Raw genomic sequence first — 14010 nt, forward strand, 5'->3', positions numbered from 1 at the left:
TCAGCGGAACTGCGGTGGGGTGACTTGCTTGCTTTGCGCTTGTTTCCTAGACGACACACCATCCGGTCCACTGGACTTCGAGCAGATTGCTGCGGACATCCACTTCCGCCAAGACATCGTGGAGCAGTGCATACACGAGACCCTGCTCTTCTTCGCTGGGGCCCTCCGAGACGACAAGGAGGTGGAATTCTCCTTCAAGGGCATTGGCATCCTAGCCGTGCGAAGAAAAGCACTCAGCATGACCTTCTTTGATGACTGCCTCCTGCAGCTGGATGCGACTGGGAACATGCTGGCAGCTCTCATCGGGGTGAGCTTGTCCTTTCTCCGGGGCTCCTCCTCATGCCTCTTTGGCAATGCTGCCAAAGCTCGCTCCAGCGGCTTTCTCTTGGCTGCCGCCACCTGCCTCGCCACCTGGCCTACACACGCTCTCGATGAGCCAGGCCAAGCCTCGGCAGCGCCTCGGCCCCTTCGAGGGAGGGGCTAATGACATCAAGGGAGAAGGGGGTGCGCGGCTTTCTGAGAAGCAGCCTTTGGGCCTTTGAGCAGCGAGGCCGTTGGCCGCCTTTGTGAGCAACCAGCGCGTGTCCTGGGCGTCTGCTGACGTGTCTCTGTCCCCTTGCAGGATGCCAAGATGCGGGCTATCGTGGCCTTCCCGGGCAAAACCGATTTCACTCGGCTCAGTCGAGACGGGGTCGTCACGCTGCCAAGGTGAGCAGGACGGCTTGTGCAGCCCCTGGCTGGTCAAGGGAGCAGCTGCTCAGCTCCTGCTGTGGGGGCAGCCTCTTGCCGAGGCTCCTCTCCTGCCAAACCTGGGCAAGAGCAGCTCTTTCCCAGGAGAGCTTCCCGGTCCGCCCGCCGACGGCTCCTCCTTGCCTTGGAGAGTGCAGACGAAGCGGCCAGTCCGCTCTCCATGTGCCCTGAGAGAGTGAGAGAGGCGGGAGGGTCTGTGCGGGCAGCAAGGAGGGCTTGCGCTAGGATCATCAGCTTTCTGGCAGGAAGGCGAGGGAAGCAGCGGCAGAGGCTGATGGAGACCGTGGGGCCCCGCAGGTCCCACAGAGAGCTGCGTCCCCCAAGGGCTTGGCGGTGGCTCCCAAAGCTGCCTGCCAGCAGCTTATTAGCGTCAGCCCCCGAGGGAGCGCGGAGCCCTTTTGCCCAGCTGCCGCCGCCTTCTTCTTCCCAGGCTTGCAGCTGAGACCCCACACCAAGCAGCGGCCCCTGCCATTTCTCTGAAGCCCCAGAGAGAGCCGGCGCCTTGGGGCGGGGGTGCCCGCAGAGGTAATGTCCCAGCTGGGTGCTGGCAGGGGGCTGTGGGCACTCCGCTCTGGCCCGCAGGGTCCCAAAGACGCTCTTGTGCTCTTCTCTTGCCTCCCGCTTGCAGTGAGCGTGCTGGATCCCGTGTTCCTGGCTCAGCGGAGGGTTTCTCTAGCCAGGCAGCTGGCGAAGGAAGGCGAGCACGCTAAAGCCACGGAAGCCGGCCCAGACAGGTGAGCCTCCTGGAGGAGCGACGTGGCTGGGGGCGCGGGGGCACAGTGCGCCCTTGCTGTCGGGCCAGTGAGCTGTTTCCCTTGGCCGCGGGGGTGCCTGTGCTGATGCCGAAAGGCCCCGGAGACGTTGTCCTGCTGGACACGTGGCCCTCCTCTCGAACCGCCTGGTGCTGACGGAGCCGCGGGGCAGGCTGCGAGCCCAGCCTGCAGCAACTGGCTCAGTCTGGGCTCGCGCAAGCTCAGCCTGCCGTGCCTCTTCAGAGTCCTGCCAGAAATCCAGAAGTCCCAGGAGGAGCTGAAGCAGCCCAGACCTCCAGCTCAGCCGCGCTTGGAGCTCCCTGCATGTGTTCCGCAGCCCTCAGGAACGGTACGCCCTCGGGATTTGCCAGCCCTGCGTCACATTTTGGGCTCTGGGCCGGGGCAGAAGAGGCGGCAAGAGCTGCCCTCCGTCCCTGCCCTGCCGCCCAGCCCAAGCCCGAGGAGACTAACGCTGCCTGTGTCGTGTGTGCGTGGCCTCCAGGGAACGCGGTCCCTCCGCACCCAGAGGGAAGAGAAACGGCTCCGGCTGCTCATGGCATCCAAGCGCCAAGAGCTGGAAGCGGAAGCGTGGCGCCAATACCGTGCCAACAGAAGGGGACGGAACACGGAGCAAGGCCAGGTATGGCATGCGCTTCACAGCCCCCAGGAAAAGGGCATTTCCCCTCCCCGCTCCCTGGGGAGCAGGCACAGCGGCGCTGCTTGTGGCCAATTGGCCAGGCAGGGCTCTTCTCTCTGCCCGCTGCCCTGCCCGTTGCCCTGACCTGACGCAGGAGCTGTCCCTAAGGCCCCAGGCCAAAGCGTGCAGTTGGCTCTGGCACGGGCAGTCTGTTTAGTGCCTGGACCTCCCTGCGAGGGCTCAGCACCACTCTGCCCGGAAGACTAAGGCAAGCCTGCGCAAGTCACACGCCTCGGCTGAAGCCTTGCGAGCAGCCCCAGCTGTTGGAGGCAGTGCTTCAGGAGACTCTCTTCTGCCTTTGCAGAGCCCCTGCCGCCATCTCTTTGAGGATCCCCATCGCCCTCCGCACCTCCTGAGAAAGGCCTACGCCGAGAAGCTGATGAAGGAGGGGCTACAGCAGAAGGAGAAGGAGAGATGCCAAAGCCCTGCAAGGCAGAGGGCATCAGAGGGGCGCGCAGAGCTGCACCTCCCGGGGAGAGCACGGCAAGAGTAAGTGTGTGCCGGCTCCTGCAGGGGCCAGGGAAAGCTTGGGGGGGGCTCCAAGCCCTGGCGCTGTCCAGGCTTTCGGAGGCTACGCAGCTTGGCATCCCCCAGCTCCTCGCGATGCAGGAATGACCGGCCTTAGAGGCCACCTCCGGGGGCCTCTCTGCGGCCCCAGGCCAACGCAGGACGCTTCTCCCCAGGGCAAGGCTTTGGGTACAAAAGGCAATGGGGGCCGTGTGCGTGACTGCCTGCGTCTGCACGTGCACGTGCGCGTGCAGGCACGGCGTGCTGGAAGAGGCAGGCAGCATCCCAGCCAAAGCACGACAGAACCAGATGCGTGGGGTGCCCCCGTCCTGCCCTGCCCTGCCCTGCCCTGCCCTGCCCTGCCCTGCCAGGTCCTGGGGAAAGCAGCTCTTTCCCTGATGGCCCTTGCGGCCTCGCAGACAGCTCCGCAGTCCGGCCTCGAACCAGGCGCCTTGTCCATCCACGTGGCTGGGTTCCCACCCGCTGGGCGCTCAGGAGAGCCTTGCAATAGGGGGGACACCGTCCCGGGGGGCTGAAGACGAAACGCTGGCTCCGCTGCTGGCCTCTGCCTTCCCAAAGGCGGCAGCCTGTGCTCGCCCTCCACGCGCAGCGACTCCGGGCACCCGGCCCCCAGCTGCGATGCCCGCTCCGTCCCGGGACTCGGCCCTGCCCGGCTTCACCCCCGGCTGATCTGCGCTCTTCTCGCTGCACATTGCTCGTGGCACGAGGGGCCACGAGCCGCCACGCAGAGCAGTGGGCTGCCCTCGGCAGCACCTTCCAGAACTACCGGCCTGAGCCAGGCTTTGGGGCGTTGCGGGCCCTCCTCTCCGACCACAGAGCTGAGGCCCTTTCTTCTCTCTCCTTTAGCAGAGGGGAGAAGACGAGGCTGTTGGAGCGCCGCTGGAAGGCCCAGGGACTGGCAGCCACGCCAAGAAGCTGCGAGCAGCCCCGGAGAGCCCAGCGGCAGGGGCCTTAGCCGGCGCGGCAGCCACCCTTTTCTGCAGGAGAGCTGTCAGCACCGGGTGGCGGGGACCAGGAGCGCCTTTGCAAAGGGGACCATGCCAAATAAAGGTGGCTGCTGGTGCCTGTTTGAGCGACCACGCTGCACTGTGTTTCTCTGCGGCCAAGGGGACAGAAAGGGGGGTCCTGCAGACCCCTGGTCGGAGGGGTTTCCGGGCAAACGGGCCGGGGGGACTGCCAGCCAGTCACGACAGGCCACGCGACCCAAAGAGCGGTGTCCCTTCCAGGCCACACAGCACGGGGGCTTCAGAGCACGGCTTCTCTGCATCTAAACACCGCTCTGTAGGGAGAAGCAGAGCTCCGTGCCTGGGCACAGCGCTCTCTCAGAGCACATTCGCACTGGCCAAAGAAAACGCGGGGCTTCATGCTCCTTGAAGAGCTACGCTCACGTGGAGAAACATGCTTTGTTGAAGACGTTCCTTACTTGAGCCCCTGGCTGGCCCTCAGGAACTGTCCAATGGCCCTCTTGGTAGACACTTCAGTCATTTTAGAAAGAGAGAAGATCTGGAGCTCAAACCAGCCTCACGGAAGGGAGGTGGCTGCATCAGTGGCCAAGGGAAGAGCAACGGAGGTCATCTAGCTGGACTTCTCTAAGGCCTTTGGCACAGGCCCCCACAACGTTCTCATCTCTGCATTGGAGAGATAGGGATTGGATTGGATTGGACTCGATTGGACTGGATTGGATTGGATGGGATTGGACTGGATTGGATTGGACTGGACTGGATTGGACTGGATTGGATTGGATTGGACTGCATTGGATTGGATTGGATTGGACTACGTTGCATTGGATTGGATTGGATTGGACTGCATTGGCTTGGGTTGGACTGGATTGGACTGCATTGGATTGGATAGATGGACTGGTAGATGGATAAGGAAGTGGCGGGATGGTCGCATCCAAAGAGGAACAGTCAAGGGCTCAATGCCCACATGGAAAGCAGTAAGGAGTGGTGGGGTGTCCCTCAAGGGTCCATACTGGGACCAATACTGTGGACTGTCTTCCTTAAGGACAGAGCTAGTGGGATTGAGTGCACCCTCAGAAAGCTTGCAGATGCCACCAAGCCGAGTGCTTGGAATTTGGGGTTTCTTTTTGCCAGTACAGGGTCCAGCTCCGGCGGGACCCGGCGGGGTGAGATTCCCATCTCTTTGCATGCTGCTGGTGCTCTTCCCTTCCGTAGTGTGTGTCTTGCCCAGGGCAATGCCAGGACAGGCTGCTCTGTGACGCTGCCCAGGGCGCTGGCACCTGCGCTCCACCGTGTCCTGCTTTTCTGGATGGCTCGCTGATAGGCTTTTTGCAGGGAGCTGCAGCCCTCCGGGGCCTCCTTCTTGCTCTGGTGTTGGGGCTTGGGCTGATGGGGCCTTTGCGCCTCGCCCGGTAACGGGCTCCTCTTTCCCTCTGCCTGCGGGGCTTTCTCCTGGCACTGCTCTTAGCGGATCTCTTGCTCCTGGGCTGTGCCCACGGTCCCCACGGGACAGTGGGGCCCCCGGGGGTGGAGCGAAGCGTTTGCGAAGCCGCTAGTCGTGCCTCGTGAAGTCTTCCAGGATGGCGAGTGTGCCTGGGAGGATGCATTTGCAAGGCTCGTCGTGGCTTTGCAGCAGCGCATGCGCCATGTGCTCTTGCGGTCCTCCTTGGTGCCTCCTGGGGGGGTGAAAGAGGTCTATCCCAGTGGCCCTAGGGGACAGGAGGGGCTGAGTGTCGTCTCATCAACCAGAGCTCCACGTTGCTTCCCCCTGTGGCCCGGGCTCCACTTAGCGGGCCCTCTCCAGCCCCCTTGCGAGTGCGCCAAGCCCCTTCAGCATTAATGCGCGTTCCTTCCCGGCTTCCCATTTTTTCTCCGTCGCCAGCCGAGGGCGGCTGAGCTGAGATAGCCAGCGGGAGTGTCAGCCTCAGGTGCGCAGTGGGGCTGCCCTTCCCGTGCTGGGGCCAAACGTGGGTGGGGCTGCGAGGTGGCGGGTCCCCGCAGCCCTGTGTGACACGGCGCCGTGTCACAGTGGGACACGTGCATCTCAGCAAGAGCTCTCTCTCCCCACCGTGCCTCCAGCCACACTCCGCGGCGAGGCCTGGGCGACGCCAGGGCTGCTCTCGCCAGCGCTGCTCTCGCCAGCGCTCTGCTCTGCAGGAGCTGCCCTGCCGCCAGCAGGAGGTCAGGGGAAGCCGCGGGAGAGCGTTGGAGACGCCGCTTGGGGAAGTGGCAAGGAGGAGGAGGACGAGGAGGAGGAGGAGGACGTGGAGGAGGAGGAGGAGGAGAGGAGCAGAGGGGGTTTGTAGCAGGCCCAGCACCTCTCTCCCAGCTGCTGCAGCGCAGGGGGGCAAAGATGACCAAGTACCTGCTCTTCAACCCCTTGGGGCCCGAGAAGCTTCCAACCCTCAAGGAGCTCACCACCAGCGGTAAGCGCCTGGGGAGCCCTTGCAGGAGTGCTCTCGGAGCCACGAGGAGTGGAGATGAGCTGTGGAAACCCTGAGGCTGGGGCTGGGGCTGGGGCTGTAGCGGGGGTCTTCTGGCAGGGACTGGCGGCCGCAAGGAGAGCCCTGCCTGCTGGCGCCTTGGGGCTCGGGGGTGCCTCCGGCAGACCAGGCCTCCTGCCGCTGCCCGTGTCAAAGGGATGGATCCCCTTCCCCAAAACACGACGGATGCCTGCCCTTCCTGGGCCCAGGGCGGGCTTCTTGGAGGCTAGGGGCGCTCAAGAACGCAGCTGGGCCGCCCCGGCGCTGCGAGCGTTTGCTCAGGGCGAGGCGGGGCTTGAGCGCCCTGCACTGTCGCTTCCGTGGGTAGGGGGCTGCTGGACGGTTGGGCCTTGCTGACTCAGAGCATGGCGTGCCTTGCCTTTGCCTTCCAGAAATCTGCAAAGTCTGGGCTGCCGCATCCAAGTACATCCGGAGACAGCTCTTGCAGAAGAGGGTGAGCCTTGCCTCCTGCTCATGGCCCATCCTGCCCCTCTGGAGCTCCGGAGCGGGCAGGGCGCAAAGCAGCATCCCCAGGGCCACGCCAGTCACGCGGCAGCCTTCCCCCTGCGCAGCACTGCCAACGCTCCCTCTCCTTGCTTGCCTTTTCAGGCGGTGGACATCGGAATTGGGACATTTGCAGTTGTCCCAGCGTGTGCCACAGTGGGAGAGGACGAGGTTTTGCCTGTGGAGAGACCTGTGTTCCAGCCGTGCAGGTTTCTGAAGAAATTTTACAAGCTCAAGTGTGCGAAGACCAAAATGCCCGGTAAGAAGAGGGATGCTTCCCCTGCCCAGCCCTTGCATTTGACTCGGCGCCCACACCTCTGCGACACGGCCGAGCAAAGGCTCTTCCAACCTCGAGAGCGCTGAGCGTGGGCACACGGACGGCAGCCCAGCACCCTGCCCCTCCGCAGGGAGCCAGCCCCATCTCCCCAGCTCGCCCTACGCTCCAGCTGCTTGCCCGCAGCAGGAGGCAAAGCTTCTCTTTGCCTTCTCTTGGCCATCACGTCCGTGCTGGAGACGTGGCCGAAGCTGAAAGGGGAGCGCTCTCTGGCACAGCGCTGCCCGAGGGCTGGGCGCCCGTGGCACCCGGTCTCGGAGTCAGCGGAACTGCGGTGGGGTGACTTGCTTGCTTTGCGCTTGTTTCCTAGACGACACACCATCCGGTCCACTGGACTTCGAGCAGATTGCTGCGGACATCCACTTCCGCCAAGACATCGTGGAGCAGTGCATACACGAGACCCTGCTCTTCTTCGCTGGGGCCCTCCGAGACGACAAGGAGGTGGAATTCTCCTTCAAGGGCATTGGCATCCTAGCCGTGCGAAGAAAAGCACTCAGCATGACCTTCTTTGATGACTGCCTCCTGCAGCTGGATGCGACCGGGAACATGCTGGCAGCTCTCATCGGGGTGAGCTTGTCCTTTCTCCGGGGCTCCTCCTCATGCCTCTTTGGCAATGCTGCCAAAGCTCGCTCCAGCGGCTTTCTCTTGGCTGCCGCCACCTGCCTCGCCACCTGGCCTACACACGCTCTCGATGAGCCAGGCCAAGCCTCGGCAGCGCCTCGGCCCCTTCGAGGGAGGGGCTAATGACATCAAGGGAGAAGGGGGTGCGCGGCTTTCTGAGAAGCAGCCTTTGGGCCTTTGAGCAGCGAGGCCGTTGGCCGCCTTTGTGAGCAACCAGCGCGTGTCCTGGGCGTCTGCTGACGTGTCTCTGTCCCCTTGCAGGATGCCAAGATGCGGGCTATCGTGGCCTTCCCGGGCAAAACCGATTTCACTCGGCTCAGTCGAGACGGGGTCGTCACGCTGCCAAGGTGAGCAGGACGGCTTGTGCAGCCCCTGGCTGGTCAAGGGAGCAGCTGCTCAGCTCCTGCTGTGGGGGCAGCCTCTTGCCGAGGCTCCTCTCCTGCCAAACCTGGGCAAGAGCAGCTCTTTCCCAGGAGAGCTTCCCGGTCCGCCCGCCAACGGCTCCTCCTTGCCTTGGAGAGTGCAGACGAAGCGGCCAGTCCGCTCTCCATGTGCCCTGAGAGAGTGAGAGAGGCGGGAGGGTCTGTGCGGGCAGCAAGGAGGGCTTGCGCTAGGATCATCAGCTTTCTGGCAGGAAGGCGAGGGAAGCAGCGGCAGAGGCTGATGGAGACCGTGGGGCCCCGCAGGTCCCACAGAGAGCTGCGTCCCCCAAGGGCTTGGCGGTGGCTCCCAAAGCTGCCTGCCAGCAGCTTATTAGCGTCAGCCCCCGAGGGAGCGCGGAGCCCTTTTGCCCAGCTGCCGCCGCCTTCTTCTTCCCAGGCTTGCAGCTGAGACCCCACACCAAGCAGCGGCCCCTGCCATTTCTCTGAAGCCCCAGAGAGAGCCGGCGCCTTGGGGCGGGGGTGCCCGCAGAGGTAATGTCCCAGCTGGGTGCTGGCAGGGGGCTGTGGGCACTCCGCTCTGGCCCGCAGGGTCCCAAAGACGCTCTTGTGCTCTTCTCTTGCCTCCCGCTTGCAGTGAGCGTGCTGGATCCCGTGTTCCTGGCTCAGCGGAGGGTTTCTCTAGCCAGGCAGCTGGCGAAGGAAGGCGAGCACGCTAAAGCCACGGAAGCCGGCCCAGACAGGTGAGCCTCCTGGAGGAGCGACGTGGCTGGGGGCGCGGGGGCACAGTGCGCCCTTGCTGTCGGGCCAGTGAGCTGTTTCCCTTGGCCGCGGGGGTGCCTGTGCTGATGCCGAAAGGCCCCGGAGACGTTGTCCTGCTGGACACGTGGCCCTCCTCTCGAACCGCCTGGTGCTGACGGAGCCGCGGGGCAGGCTGCGAGCCCAGCCTGCAGCAACTGGCTCAGTCTGGGCTCGCGCAAGCTCAGCCTGCCGTGCCTCTTCAGAGTCCTGCCAGAAATCCAGAAGTCCCAGGAGGAGCTGAAGCAGCCCAGACCTCCAGCTCAGCCGCGCTTGGAGCTCCCTGCATGTGTTCCGCAGCCCTCAGGAACGGTACGCCCTCGGGATTTGCCAGCCCTGCGTCACATTTTGGGCTCTGGGCCGGGGCAGAAGAGGCGGCAAGAGCTGCCCTCCGTCCCTGCCCTGCCGCCCAGCCCAAGCCCGAGGAGACTAACGCTGCCTGTGTCGTGTGTGCGTGGCCTCCAGGGAACGCGGTCCCTCCGCACCCAGAGGGAAGAGAAACGGCTCCGGCTGCTCATGGCATCCAAGCGCCAAGAGCTGGAAGCGGAAGCGTGGCGCCAATACCGTGCCAACAGAAGGGGACGGAACACGGAGCAAGGCCAGGTATGGCATGCGCTTCACAGCCCCCAGGAAAAGGGCATTTCCCCTCCCCGCTCCCTGGGGAGCAGGCACAGCGGCGCTGCTTGTGGCCAATTGGCCAGGCAGGGCTCTTCTCTCTGCCCGCTGCCCTGCCCGTTGCCCTGACCTGACGCAGGAGCTGTCCCTAAGGCCCCAGGCCAAAGCGTGCAGTTGGCTCTGGCACGGGCAGTCTGTTTAGTGCCTGGACCTCCCTGCGAGGGCTCAGCACCACTCTGCCCGGAAGACTAAGGCAAGCCTGCGCAAGTCACACGCCTCGGCTGAAGCCTTGCGAGCAGCCCCAGCTGTTGGAGGCAGTGCTTCAGGAGACTCTCTTCTGCCTTTGCAGAGCCCCTGCCGCCATCTCTTTGAGGATCCCCATCGCCCTCCGCACCTCCTGAGAAAGGCCTACGCCGAGAAGCTGATGAAGGAGGGGCTACAGCAGAAGGAGAAGGAGACATGCCAAAGCCCTGCAAGGCAGAGGGCATCAGAGGGGCGCGCAGAGCTGCACCTCCCGGGGAGAGCACGGCAAGAGTAAGTGTGTGCCGGCTCCTGCAGGGGCCAGGGAAAGCTTGGGGGGGGCTCCAAGCCCTGGCGCTGTCCAGGCTTTCGGAGGCTACGCAGCTTGGCATCCCCCAGCTCCTCGCGATGCAGGAATGACCGGCCTTAGAGGCCACCTCCGGGGGCCTCTCTGCGGCCCCAGGCCAACGCAGGACGCTTCTCCCCAGGGCAAGGCTTTGGGTACAAAAGGCAATGGGGGCCGTGTGCGTGACTGCCTGCGTCTGCACGTGCACGTGCGCGTGCAGGCACGGCGTGCTGGAAGAGGCAGGCAGCATCCCAGCCAAAGCACGACAGAACCAGATGCGTGGGGTGCCCCCGTCCTGCCCTGCCCTGCCCTGCCCTGCCCTGCCCTGCCAGGTCCTGGGGAAAGCAGCTCTTTCCCTGATGGCCCTTGCGGCCTCGCAGACAGCTCCGCAGTCCGGCCTCGAACCAGGCGCCTTGTCCATCCACGTGGCTGGGTTCCCACCCGCTGGGCGCTCAGGAGAGCCTTGCAATAGGGGGGACACCGTCCCGGGGGGCTGAAGACGAAACGCTGGCTCCGCTGCTGGCCTCTGCCTTCCCAAAGGCGGCAGCCTGTGCTCGCCCTCCACGCGCAGCGACTCCGGGCACCCGGCCCCCAGCTGCGATGCCCGCTCCGTCCCGGGACTCGGCCCTGCCCGGCTTCACCCCCGGCTGATCTGCGCTCTTCTCGCTGCACATTGCTCGCGGCACGAGGGGCCACGAGCCGCCACGCAGAGCAGTGGGCTGCCCTCGGCAGCACCTTCCAGAACTACCGGCCTGAGCCAGGCTTTGGGGCGTTGCGGGCCCTCCTCTCCGACCACAGAGCTGAGGCCCTTTCTTCTCTCTCCTTTAGCAGAGGGGAGAAGACGAGGCTGTTGGAGCGCCGCTGGAAGGCCCAGGGACTGGCAGCCACGCCAAGAAGCTGCGAGCAGCCCCGGAGAGCCCAGCGGCAGGGGCCTTAGCCGGCGCGGCAGCCACCCTTTTCTGCAGGAGAGCTGTCAGCACCGGGTGGCGGGGGCCAGGAGCGCCTTTGCAAAGGGGACCATGCCAAATAAAGGTGGCTGCTGGTGCCTGTTTGAGCGACCACGCTGCACTGTGTTTCTCTGCGGCCAAGGGGACAGAAAGGGGGGTCCTGCAGACCCCTGGTCGGAGGGGTTTCCGGGCAAACGGGCCGGGGGGACTGCCAGCCAGTCACGACAGGCCACGCGACCCAAAGAGCGGTGTCCCTTCCAGGCCACACAGCACGGGGGCTTCAGAGCACGGCTTCTCTGCATCTAAACACCGCTCTGTAGGGAGAAGCAGAGCTCCGTGCCTGGGCACAGCGCTCTCTCAGAGCACATTCGCACTGGCCAAAGAAAACGCGGGGCTTCATGCTCCTTGAAGAGCTACGCTCACGTGGAGAAACATGCTTTGTTGAAGACGCTCCTTACTTGAGCCCCTGGCTGGCCCTCAGGAACTGTCCAATGGCCCTCTTGGTAGACACTTCAGTCATTTTAGAAAGAGAGAAGATCTGGAGCTCAAACCAGCCTCACGGAAGGGAGGTGGCTGCATCAGTGGCCAAGGGAAGAGCAACGGAGGTCATCTAGCTGGACTTCTCTAAGGCCTTTGGCACAGGCCCCCACAACGTTCTCATCTCTGCATTGGAGAGATAGGGATTGGATTGGATTGGACTCGATTGGACTGGATTGGATTGGATGGGATTGGACTGGATTGGATTGGACTGGACTGGATTGGACTGGATTGGATTGGATTGGACTGCATTGGATTGGATTGGATTGGACTACGTTGCATTGGATTGGATTGGATTGGACTGCATTGGCTTGGGTTGGACTGGATTGGACTGCATTGGATTGGATAGATGGACTGGTAGATGGATAAGGAAGTGGCGGGATGGTCGCATCCAAAGAGGAACAGTCAAGGGCTCAATGCCCACATGGAAAGCAGTAAGGAGTGGTGGGGTGTCCCTCAAGGGTCCATACTGGGACCAATACTGTGGACTGTCTTCCTTAAGGACAGAGCTAGTGGGATTGAGTGCACCCTCAGAAAGCTTGCAGATGCCACCAAGCCGAGTGCTTGGAATTTGGGGTTTCTTTTTGCCAGTACAGGGTCCAGCTCCGGCGGGACCCGGCGGGGTGAGATTCCCATCTCTTTGCATGCTGCTGGTGCTCTTCCCTTCCGTAGTGTGTGTCTTGCCCAGGGCAATGCCAGGACAGGCTGCTCTGTGACGCTGCCCAGGGCGCTGGCACCTGCGCTCCACCGTGTCCTGCTTTTCTGGATGGCTCGCTGATAGGCTTTTTGCAGGGAGCTGCAGCCCTCCGGGGCCTCCTTCTTGCTCTGGTGTTGGGGCTTGGGCTGATGGGGCCTTTGCGCCTCGCCCGGTAACGGGCTCCTCTTTCCCTCTGCCTGCCGGGCTTTCTCCTGGCACCGCTCTTAGCGGATCTCTTGCTCCTGGGCTGTGCCCACGGTCCCCACGGGACAGTGGGGCCCCCGGGGGTGGAGCGAAGCGTTTGCGAAGCCGCTAGTCGTGCCTCGTGAAGTCTTCCAGGATGGCGAGTGTGCCTGGGAGGATGCATTTGCAAGGCTCGTCGTGGCTTTGCAGCAGCGCATGCGCCATGTGCTCTTGCGGTCCTCCTTGGTGCCTCCTGGGGGGGTGAAAGAGGTCTATCCCAGTGGCCCTAGGGGACAGGAGGGGCTGAGTGTCGTCTCATCAACCAGAGCTCCACGTTGCTTCCCCCTGTGGCCCGGGCTCCACTTAGCGGGCCCTCTCCAGCCCCCTTGCGAGTGCGCCAAGCCCCTTCAGCATTAATGCGCGTTCCTTCCCGGCTTCCCATTTTTTCTCCGTCGCCAGCCGAGGGCGGCTGAGCTGAGATAGCCAGCGGGAGTGTCAGCCTCAGGTGCGCAGTGGGGCTGCCCTTCCCGTGCTGGGGCCAAACGTGGGTGGGGCTGCGAGGTGGCGGGTCCCCGCAGTCCTGTGTGACACGGCGCCGTGTCACAGTGGGACACGTGCATCTCAGCAAGAGCTCTCTCTCCCCACCGTGCCTCCAGCCACACTCCGCGGCGAGGCCTGGGCGACGCCAGGGCTGCTCTCGCCAGCGCTGCTCTCGCCAGCGCTCTGCTCTGCAGGAGCTGCCCTGCCGCCAGCAGGAGGTCAGGGGAAGCCGCGGGAGAGCGTTGGAGACGCCGCTTGGGGAAGTGGCAAGGAGGAGGAGGACGAGGAGGAGGAGGAGGACGTGGAGGAGGAGGAGGAGGAGAGGAGCAGAGGGGGTTTGTAGCAGGCCCAGCACCTCTCTCCCAGCTGCTGCAGCGCAGGGGGGCAAAGATGACCAAGTACCTGCTCTTCAACCCCTTGGGGCCCGAGAAGCTTCCAACCCTCAAGGAGCTCACCACCAGCGGTAAGCGCCTGGGGAGCCCTTGCAGGAGTGCTCTCGGAGCCACGAGGAGTGGAGATGAGCTGTGGAAACCCTGAGGCTGGGGCTGGGGCTGGGGCTGTAGCGGGGGTCTTCTGGCAGGGACTGGCGGCCGCAAGGAGAGCCCTGCCTGCTGGCGCCTTGGGGCTCGGGGGTGCCTCCGGCAGACCAGGCCTCCTGCCGCTGCCCGTGTCAAAGGGATGGATCCCCTTCCCCAAAACACGACGGATGCCTGCCCTTCCTGGGCCCAGGGCGGGCTTCTTGGAGGCTAGGGGCGCTCAAGAACGCAGCTGGGCCGCCCCGGCGCTGCGAGCGTTTGCTCAGGGCGAGGCGGGGCTTGAGCGCCCTGCACTGTCGCTTCCGTGGGTAGGGGGCTGCTGGACGGTTGGGCCTTGCTGACTCAGAGCATGGCGTGCCTTGCCTTTGCCTTCCAGAAATCTGCAAAGTCTGGGCTGCCGCATCCAAGTACATCCGGAGACAGCTCTTGCAGAAGAGGGTGAGCCTTGCCTCCTGCTCATGGCCCATCCTGCCCCTCTGGAGCTCCGGAGCGGGCAGGGCGCAAAGCAGCATCCCCAGGGCCACGCCAGTCACGCGGCAGCCTTCCCCCTGCGCAGCACTGCC

The sequence above is a fragment of the Platalea leucorodia genome (genome assembly GCF_965183815.1).
Source record: "Platalea leucorodia genome assembly, chromosome: Z".
NCBI lineage: Eukaryota > Metazoa > Chordata > Aves > Pelecaniformes > Threskiornithidae > Platalea > Platalea leucorodia.